We start from the raw sequence: 10,000 nt of genomic DNA, 5'->3' as shown, positions 1-10,000 counted from the left end.
CTTCTCTGGATCTTTACTTCTCCTATGTTTCCGACGAAGAGCTCCGCTCGAAATGTTAAACCCTCATTTCCTTCTTTCCTGAGCGTCCAATAATACTATATTTGTTCCACGTCCTCGCGTTGTTGTGTTTTTTTTTGTGCTTTCTTGTTTGGAATTACTTTATATATATATATATATATATATATATATATATATATATATATGCGTATAATAGGGATGACCACTAAGTGAACATCAAAATATGCTAGAAGAAGATCACCTACGATGTAAGTACAAAGAAAAGAATGTTCTCTAGAGAAATTCAGCAAACACCAGAACACTATGCTAGGCTACTGGTTTTCAATTGATTTTAATTAAATTAATATTCAATTTATCACCCTAAATATATATATATATATATATATATATATATATATATATATATATATATATATTCATGTATAAACATGACTTATTTATCAGCTGTCAATTGGAATTCACGATTTCGACAACGTTCCACGGTATCACATTTTTTTAAAGTGGTACGATGGTGAAACCAGGGTGTGCCCATTTCATTTTCTCCCACACTACAACTCACTTTTCCATCATTATCCTTGCAGCCACCTCAACAAGCCAAATGCATCTATAAGCACTGCCATTATGCACTAAATATACATTGGTTTACTAATGTCCGAAGGTCTTTCATTTTGTCCTCAATTTCGGTTTAACTCTCACAGACATGTCATATTCCCGACAAATCATTTTCTGCTTCCTACTAAGTTTCATAAGGTTTCAATATGTTTTTGTTTCGCCCAAGTCCAAACCCAGTATTCTAGTAGATCTAACCATAATTCTCTGATATCCCATTTTCACAAATAAGCATCGTTTAGCTCCAATGCCATCACTGACATAATTTCTTAACTACGACCCTTCTAAATTTTTGGTCTCAAACATCAAGACGTTACCTCTCAAATTACACAATAAAATGATATAGAACGTTCGATCGTTACTGCAAAATGCTTCATGAATATAATCATGTGATTAAAATCAATTTGAATCTACCATCATCAATCAACACCATATAAAATTCTGATGGATAGCTTTTTATTGTTTACACTTATTTTCCTTGGGGAAATCAACAGAGTATAAATCTGTATTGCCTCCCTTTGAATTGAGGCTGTTGGGTTCCGGTTTTAGTTAATCTATAAGGATACACTTACATACTGCCAGTACAAATAATTAATGGTACATAACTGAAGTGCTACCAATATTCAGCTGTTTCACTCGAACACTACTGTCAATATGGGAGATATTGGGAGGATCGTATCATGTATGTCTACTTGAATCTCTATGTGTATATGTACGTATGAATGTATGTACGTACGTATGCAGGTATGCATGCTTGTTTGTATGTATGTATGTATGTTTGTTTGTATGTATGCATATATGTATGTATATATTTTCATGCATATATTTCATGTCTAGACATGCTCATACATACTTAAATTATAAACTTCTGGGACGTTTTAAAGATATTTACAGTTCCAGTGATGGATTGGATCTGTAGCTTTCGAATTCGCTCCCTCCTTTCTGGTTTTCAGAAGCCTAATCTCTTAAGATTGGCATTTAGCCACTGTGTTACAAATCCCAGTTCCTCAATAATAACAGGTATAAAAATGAACTTGTGATCTGTATAGATTAAATGTAACTTTCTCAATTGCTCAGCGTAGGTATTTTCTTTTTCGCTGATCTTTAGCTTCATGTTAATGTCCGCTGGGCAGCTAATTTCCACAACTGTACACAGTTTCTCTTCTCTGTCTCTAATCATTATATCAGGTCTATTTATGCATGTATGTATGTATGTATGTATGTATGTATGTATGTATGTATGTATGTATGTATGTATGCATGTATGTATGTGTTTGTATGAATATATATATACATACAAGCATATATACATTCGTATATGCCTTTAGACTTATATGTATAACAGACATACATATATATAAATATACATATATACAACGTAAATATACACACACATATATATGTATATGTAAATATATATATATATATATATATATATATATATATATATATATATATATATATATATTTATTTATTTATATACATATATATATGTCTGTGTGTATGTTTGTGCGTGTGTATGTGTTGTTGTTTTGTGCCGAAGAAACGAAAGACAGATGCTCAATACATGTTCTAGAAAATATTGATCTATTACTGAAACAAACTCATACAACGAGAGAAACTCGCAGTTTCAGTAACCTATACACGCACACGCATGCACACACACACACATTCGTGTATATATATATATATATAATGGTATCATGTACGTATGTAAATACAGGTATATGAAATACTGTACTACCTAAATTCTTTCATTTAAAATTATTTCTACCTTTTTTCCATTTGTCTACGTTATTCAAATGCATGCCTCTGTCAACTCTGATCTGCTTCTTTTAGCTCTGTTTTAAAGAAAATTACGCATAATTCGAGACTGTAAATGAGCATATACGTATGATTTTTTTATTATTTATTTTGGAATGAGTCCCAATCACTTTGCAACAAAAAATAAGGCTGGACAATTGTAGTGCAGATGAAAAACAGAAACACGTGTCCACAGCGGCCCTCTTTTCTCCAGACAATAAGACTGACCTTTTCCTTAAAGCTATGTCAACGCTTTGAGAATTCTTCTCCCCTATTCAGGTTGAGTTGGTCTTAATTACCATTAGGTAATTAAAATACTTTCTTTTGAGGTGGAGATAATTTTAGTAAATCAAGAAATTTATTGACGCAGGTGTGGGTGTGTGGTAAGGAGCATGCTACCCAGTTACATGGTTCTGGGCTCAGTCCCACTTCATGGCACCTTAGGCAACCGTCTCCTTCTGTAGGCTCGGGCAAACAAATGATTGTGAGTGGATTTTGTTGGCAAACTGAAAGAAGTTGAATCCCTACTCGTTTTTCCTCTCTTCATTATTTTTTTGGTTTATTATTTGTTTTTTCATTCTCTCTCCATGTTTTTCCTCTCAACCTTTCTGCTGGAGAGCGTAGACTCGAAATGTCAAAGATATTTCCATTTTCCACGATCTGAAACAGCTACTTGTTCCTTCACCTGTCCGTCTTTATTTTTATGTAAATTTGTTTTCCGTAAATTTTCTGTAAATGTATAAATATATATATGTATAGGTACACACACATGCACACACTCGCGCGCGCGAGTTTGTGTTTCTGTCCCTCACCTTCGCTAGGCAACCGCTGTTGGTGTGTTTACATATCCGTATTCTCGCGGTTCGGCAAGAGAGATCGACTTGAATAAGTCCTGGGAGCGCTTTATTCGATTAAATATTTTCACGTCAGTGCACCAGCATGGCCACAGTCAACAGACTGAAGTAAGAAGAATTAGAAGAGATAAAAGAAAAGATTTCTATAAGACCATTTTCAATTGCTAAGTAAATCTTATTTCTATGAACGATAACTTTTAAGGACTAAAGGACATCAAGCCCGTAACAAAAGGGACACATTGGGTAATATAGATCTAGATGCACAGCACTGTACCTATGAAAAATTATTGGTTGGGCATGGGTGGACTCTGATTGAACGAGGCCAAGCTGGAGTAAGCGTAGGAGTGGCTGTGTGGCAAGTAGCTTGCTTACGAACCACATAGTTCCGAGTCTAGTCCCACTGATTGGCACCTTAGGCAAGTGTCTTTTACTATAGCCTCGGACCGACCAAAACTTGTGAGTGGATTTGGTAGACGGAAACTGAAACAAGCTCATCGTATATATGTATATATATGTATGTGTATGTGTGTGTGTATATCTTTGTGTGTCTGTGTTTGTCCCCCAACGTCGCTTAACAACCGATGCTGGCGTGTATACGTCCCCGTAAATTAGCGGTTCGGCAAAAGAGACCGATAGAATAAGTACTAGGCTTACAAAGAATAAGTCCTGGGGTCGATTTGCTCGACTAAAGGCGCTGCTCCAGCATGGCCACAGTCGCATGACTGAAACAAGTAAAAGAGTAAAAGAGTATCTTAGCTGAAGTCTGCTTAGTCAGGTCTCTCCTGGGGATTAAAGACAGGTCATACCTTAAAAACAGAAAAAAGGTCACATTAAATAATGTACTCTCAGTTAAACTGTGTTACTCAAACTTTCTGAGATGGTCATGGCTGGAACTTATTAATCATAAGTTTGCTCTATCAAAGTTTGATTCAATAAAAGATAAGAGAAAACCACAACTCCTCCTCCTCTAACTACTACTACTGCTACTACTACTACTACTACTACTACTACTACTACTGTCGCCACCACTACCACCACCATCACCATCACCACCACCATTACTATTACTACTACTACTACTACTAAATATATTTCTACTACTACTACTACTACTACTACTACTACTACTACTACCGACACCACAGCCACCACCATCACTTCACCACGACAACTACTTGTACCACAGCTATCAGCACTCCACTCTCACCCACAACTACTACAAGAAAAAAAAAAGAAAAACCATTTATTCCAACACTTCTGTAATCATTATTCCTCCGTCTCGCTACTTATAACGTTATTATGGATATTAACACCACAATAATTCCAGACTATTTTTTTAGTACTATTTATTGTAAGCTGATATTTTTTATATGCAGATTACGTTAAATTTCTATTGTATATCGTATGCTGATGCGATGCATTTTAAAAACATATTTCTTTATACATTTACAAGGTTTTATGTACATATTTTATTCGGCAGACAACAGCTTGGTGAATTTTAAACATTTAATAAATAAAGATGAAAGACATAGTTAGGACATTGCAATAATTATAAACAATCTCTAATTTGTTTTTGTTTTGTTGTTTATTATTTCCTTATTTTAATGAAGTTTCTTGCATCATAAATATTTGATTCCGCCATCTTCAGATTTCATCAAGCATATATTTTCCGACATATTCATGGCTATCGTTTTGAACAAATTCAGACATCTTTTTTGTTCAGACATCACTTATCATATCTATCTATCTATCTATCTATCTATCTATCTATCTATCTATCTATCTATCTATCTATCTATCTATCTATCTGCCAATCTATCTGTCTATCTGTCTCTGTTTCTCTCCTTCTGTCTTTATGGATGTATGTATGTGTATGTGTACATATGTGTGTAAGTTTATATATATATATACGAATATATAAGCACACACACACACGCACATACTCATATATATGTATATGTATATATGTAAGTATATATGTATATATATATATGTGTGTGTGTGTGTTTAAGTGTAAATATATATACGTATATAAATTTATGTAGAAGAATGTATATATGTATGTATATGTCCTGGATATGCATCCAGCAATGAAGTTCTGGTTCGGAAGTTCCTGTATTTTGAGAAGTGAGGGACCCACATCAACCTTCTAGGAGAGGGCACTTGGTTATAAAACCTGCTATTCATGTGATTACTACACATCTAGCTTCGGCCTACTACCAGGTACTAATCCCAGAGACTCAGAGAGTAGTAGTTCTGTTAAACAAGTGTTAATCTCCTTAATCCAATGATATGCAAGATGTTTCTTTATGGCGATGTCATTCCGCATTCCATCTACTAAAATTCTTTTTGGCATTGGATATGTGGAAAAAGAACTTGCGAAGATCTAACCAGTTGGAAGCGCACGGTCTGTTATTTCTGTCGTCAGTCATCTACGTTTCAAGGCATTCAACCTTCCAGCGAGACTGAATAATCATCTGAGAAACAATGGACAAAAAGGCAGATATAACATAGAAGCATAACGAGACGGCGGTCATTTGTGAAGATGGAGCAATACCCATCCACACACACACACAAACACACACACACATACACACACACAGACACACACACACACACAACACACACACACACACACACACCACACACACACACACACACACATATATATATATATATATATATATATGTATACAATTGAATACACGGGTTCCATGTGCGTGAAACATTTGGTAGCGTGGGCCATACATGTTGGGTGTTCACAAAAACAATATTTACTCTCGGCAAATGGAGTACACTTTTTGTTCAACCTGAACATAGGGACCTATTCATTATATACATACATATATATATATGTGTGTATGTGTGTGTGTATGTGTGCGTGTGTGTGTGCGTGTCTGTGCGTATGTGTGTGTAGAAGCCAATTTATTTTCTTTCATCTTCCCTTGGTGTAATCTTCTCATTTACTAAAAGCACTCAAAGGATTTTGTGGTACTGCTGTATATATAAATATGTATGTGTGCGTGTTTGTGTGTGTATGTGTGTGCTTGTGTGTGTGTGTGTGTGTGTGTAATTATCTCTCCTTCCTTCTCTATTTATCTATATATACATACATGCACGCATACACACCTGCATACATCCATACACACACAATGATGTAGATATAAATGTACACTTAGCAGCATCTTTCTGTCTTCAAACCAATTTAAAGGCTTTTATTACTTTCAGGTCCTCCATGCCATACAGAACTGTAAAAAGAAATTAAGAGGCATAAAATCATTGTTGCCATGTGTGTACAACACAGCGACTTGATTTTCAACGTTCTAAATACTGCAAAACCTTTTGCACACGAATTTCAGCGAAAATGTTCCGAATGTATAAAGAAAGAAAAACTCTGTAATTGCCCCCAAAGATCCCAAAACATTATCCATGATGATCCTGGGAAACCAACGAGAGTCATTGCCGAATAACTTCAAGTGTGGGAGCGGATTATCAAGAACTGTGGTGCCCAAGGACAACCCATATAAACGAGAGGAAAATTCAGGTTTGCAAAGACACAGGAATACGTGTTTAGTCTGTGACAGACGAGTGATTTACAGGGTTAAATACCTTCACAACGTAGCATGCTTGTTTTTACTTTACTCTTTACTCTCTCTTTTTACTTGTTTCAGTCATTTGACTGTGGCCAAGCTGGAGCACCGCCATTAGTCGAGCAAATCGACCGCAGGACTGATTCTTTGTAAGCCTAGTACTTATTCTATCGGCCTCTTTTTGCCGTAAACACATCAGCATCGGTTGTCAAGCAATGTTGGAGGGACAAACAGACACACAAGCATATACACACACATACACATATATGTACATATATACGACGGGCTTCTTTCAGTATCCGTCTACCAAATTCTCTCACAAGCTTTGGTCAGCTCGAGGTCATAGTAGAAGACACTTGCCCAAGGTGTCACGCAGTAGACTGAACTCGGAACCACGTGGTTCGTAAGCAACTTACTTACCTCGTAGCCTCACCTACTTTGATGAGAAAAAATTCAACTAAAATTTAAAATCTCACGAGTGAAATGACAAACGGTTACCTGCCGCTTCTTCTGATGTCCTACGAATGAAGCATACTATATTTTCTGCAATTGTGATGGTTTCAGGAGTGGTGAATAATGAATGTTATATCATGCCATCAGACATCTTTTCACGGGACCGTAAAATTAATGCTGCCGCAAACGTTCAAGTATCGGATAGATGAAATCCGTAGTGAAACGTTATAACTTGTTTCAACAAGGCGCAGCGCCTTCTCATAAACCAAGGCATCCAAAGAATTGATATCTGTTAGATGATATTTACGATCATATAACACAATATATGTGAATTCAAAATTTATCAGATTCAAATCTTATAGACTATATAGGATTGGAGCGTTGGTAGAGGGAAACCGGCATAAATATTCAGAATGACACGGCTTCATTAAAGCCAGACGATGTTCAGGTGATGGCTGAAATGAATAACAAATATTTGATGCAGACATTTCAAGATTCTATTCTGGTGCCGCACGGAAACATTCATAGAAGCCGAAAGCGGATTTATGGAATTATCTAAAAAATACGAATGACTTCTGTAAGATTTTTGTGTGTGTGCGCGCAGAAACACACATGTATAAATATATGTATATGTATGCATGTATGTATGTGTATATATATATATATATATATATATATTAGAAGGTTTGGATGTGATGTACAGGTATTATATATTAGAAAAAATAAGTTGCTCAGAGATCTGGATGGCTGTACATTTACAGATTTTTATTAATATGTCACATGTTTTTACAAATCATATATTCGCGCTTGCATCTACTCTAATAGATTCTTCAGATTTGAAATTATGAAGAATTAAGAAGACATCTGAAGAACTTACTAGAGTAGATGCAAGCGCTAATATATGATTTATAAAAACATGTGATATATTAATAAAATTCTGTAAATGTACAACCATCCAGATCTCTGAGTACCTTATTTTATGTAATAAATAAATAAATAAATAATAGATATATATGCCACTCTAACTTATAGTGGGCCTTAGATATACATTTTCCCCCTAAATTCATTCTGCGAGAAAAATAGCAAGAGAGAACAAAGTTATTCTTTTAGTCTCTTGTACTGATGGACATTTGCTAAAAAACAAAATAATGGTTTATCCTTTATGTTGGTAATCGATATGGTCGTCTGCTTCCGGCAAGAACGGTTTATTTCAAAGTGATTTAATGTATTCAGTGATCGATTAAATGGAGTTGCCTGAAACGACCGTAATGCACTGATACTTGGACATCCTTGTTACTTATTTGCTTTTTATTCACCTAATTTCGAGCTGCATGATTTATACCGAACTGGTTTGGTACCTCAATTTAAGTACCTAATTCAACCGAATCTTAATTATATATACACACAATCAAATGCAGGGCATCACCAACGAGTGAAAAATACGTAAACACGTAATGAGTATTTTTCACTCGTAGGTGATGTTCTGTTCCTGTTGTATATTTGGGGGGTATTTTGTCCTGCACTTATCGCTCGTGTGTTTATGTATTCTTTACTCGTTGATGTCCTGTACTCGATGTATTTTAGATTTATTGATTTACAATCGAACGTCACGCAGCCTTGTCTATAGTAAGTTTTTACTTTTACCTACATATATGTATGTATGTATGCATGTATGTTTGTATGTATGTTTGTATGTATGTATGTATGTATGTATGTATGTATGTGAAAGCGTGCATGCATATCTGTTTGTGCGTCTATGTGCTTGTGTGTGTGTGTGTGTGTGTGTGTGTGCGTGTGTAAACCGAGAGATTTGCCCTGTGTTGACGAGTTACATCTTGTTCTAAATGGATTAAGTTTAAATTGTCCGTAAAGAAAAGCATGTCAATGATCACCTAGCTATATACCTAGCAAGGTTAAGTAGATTAACCTTGCTAGGATGATACTCCATTACTAGGGAATAAGACTCACCAAAAGACTCTACAAAAATAAGCATCTTACTAACACAAGCTCGATAAAAATGAGACATATCTACTCCCCTTACTATTTCCTAATTAGGTATACTCGGGGATTTTTCATCGAAAATGTTTTATAAGTACATTACGAAACTTTTGGTTGCGAGACGTAAAGCAAGAATGGATGAAGAGAGAGAAATCTTTGAGTTCTAAAATGCAATATAAAGGGAATATGTGTAGGTTTATCCCTTAGCAAAGTTTCCTGGGAGAACATACATTTTCGTGAGCCTTGTTTCTCTTCAGACGGTGTACAATGACGTCCCTGAAATATAGATGACGTTAACAGAGTATAGAAAGACTATGAATAATGATGTTCTTCTGCAGCTAATAGAGCGTCTTTGCCTCATAGAAAAATGTTTGGGACCAATTACAAAACAAAGAGAAAGTTTCTTATGAAGGCTGCGAGCTGGCAGAAACGTTAGCACGCCGACCGAAATGCTTAGCAGTATTTCATCTGCTTCTACGTTCTGAGTTCAAATTCCGCCGAGGTTGACTTTCCCTTTTATCCTTTCGGAGTCGATTAAATAAGTACCAGTTTCGCACTGGGGTTGATGTAATCGACGAAATCCCCTTGTGGGCAATAAAGAAATAAGAAAGTTTCTTTTGTGTATTTGTGGGATCGTTCCGCATACTAAACGTAACCCACGTTCTCTCAATTCC

Source organism: Octopus sinensis, linkage group LG9, assembly GCF_006345805.1.
Source record: "Octopus sinensis linkage group LG9, ASM634580v1, whole genome shotgun sequence".
Taxonomy (NCBI): Eukaryota; Metazoa; Mollusca; class Cephalopoda; order Octopoda; family Octopodidae; genus Octopus; species Octopus sinensis.
This window is presented reverse-complemented; position numbering follows the sequence as displayed.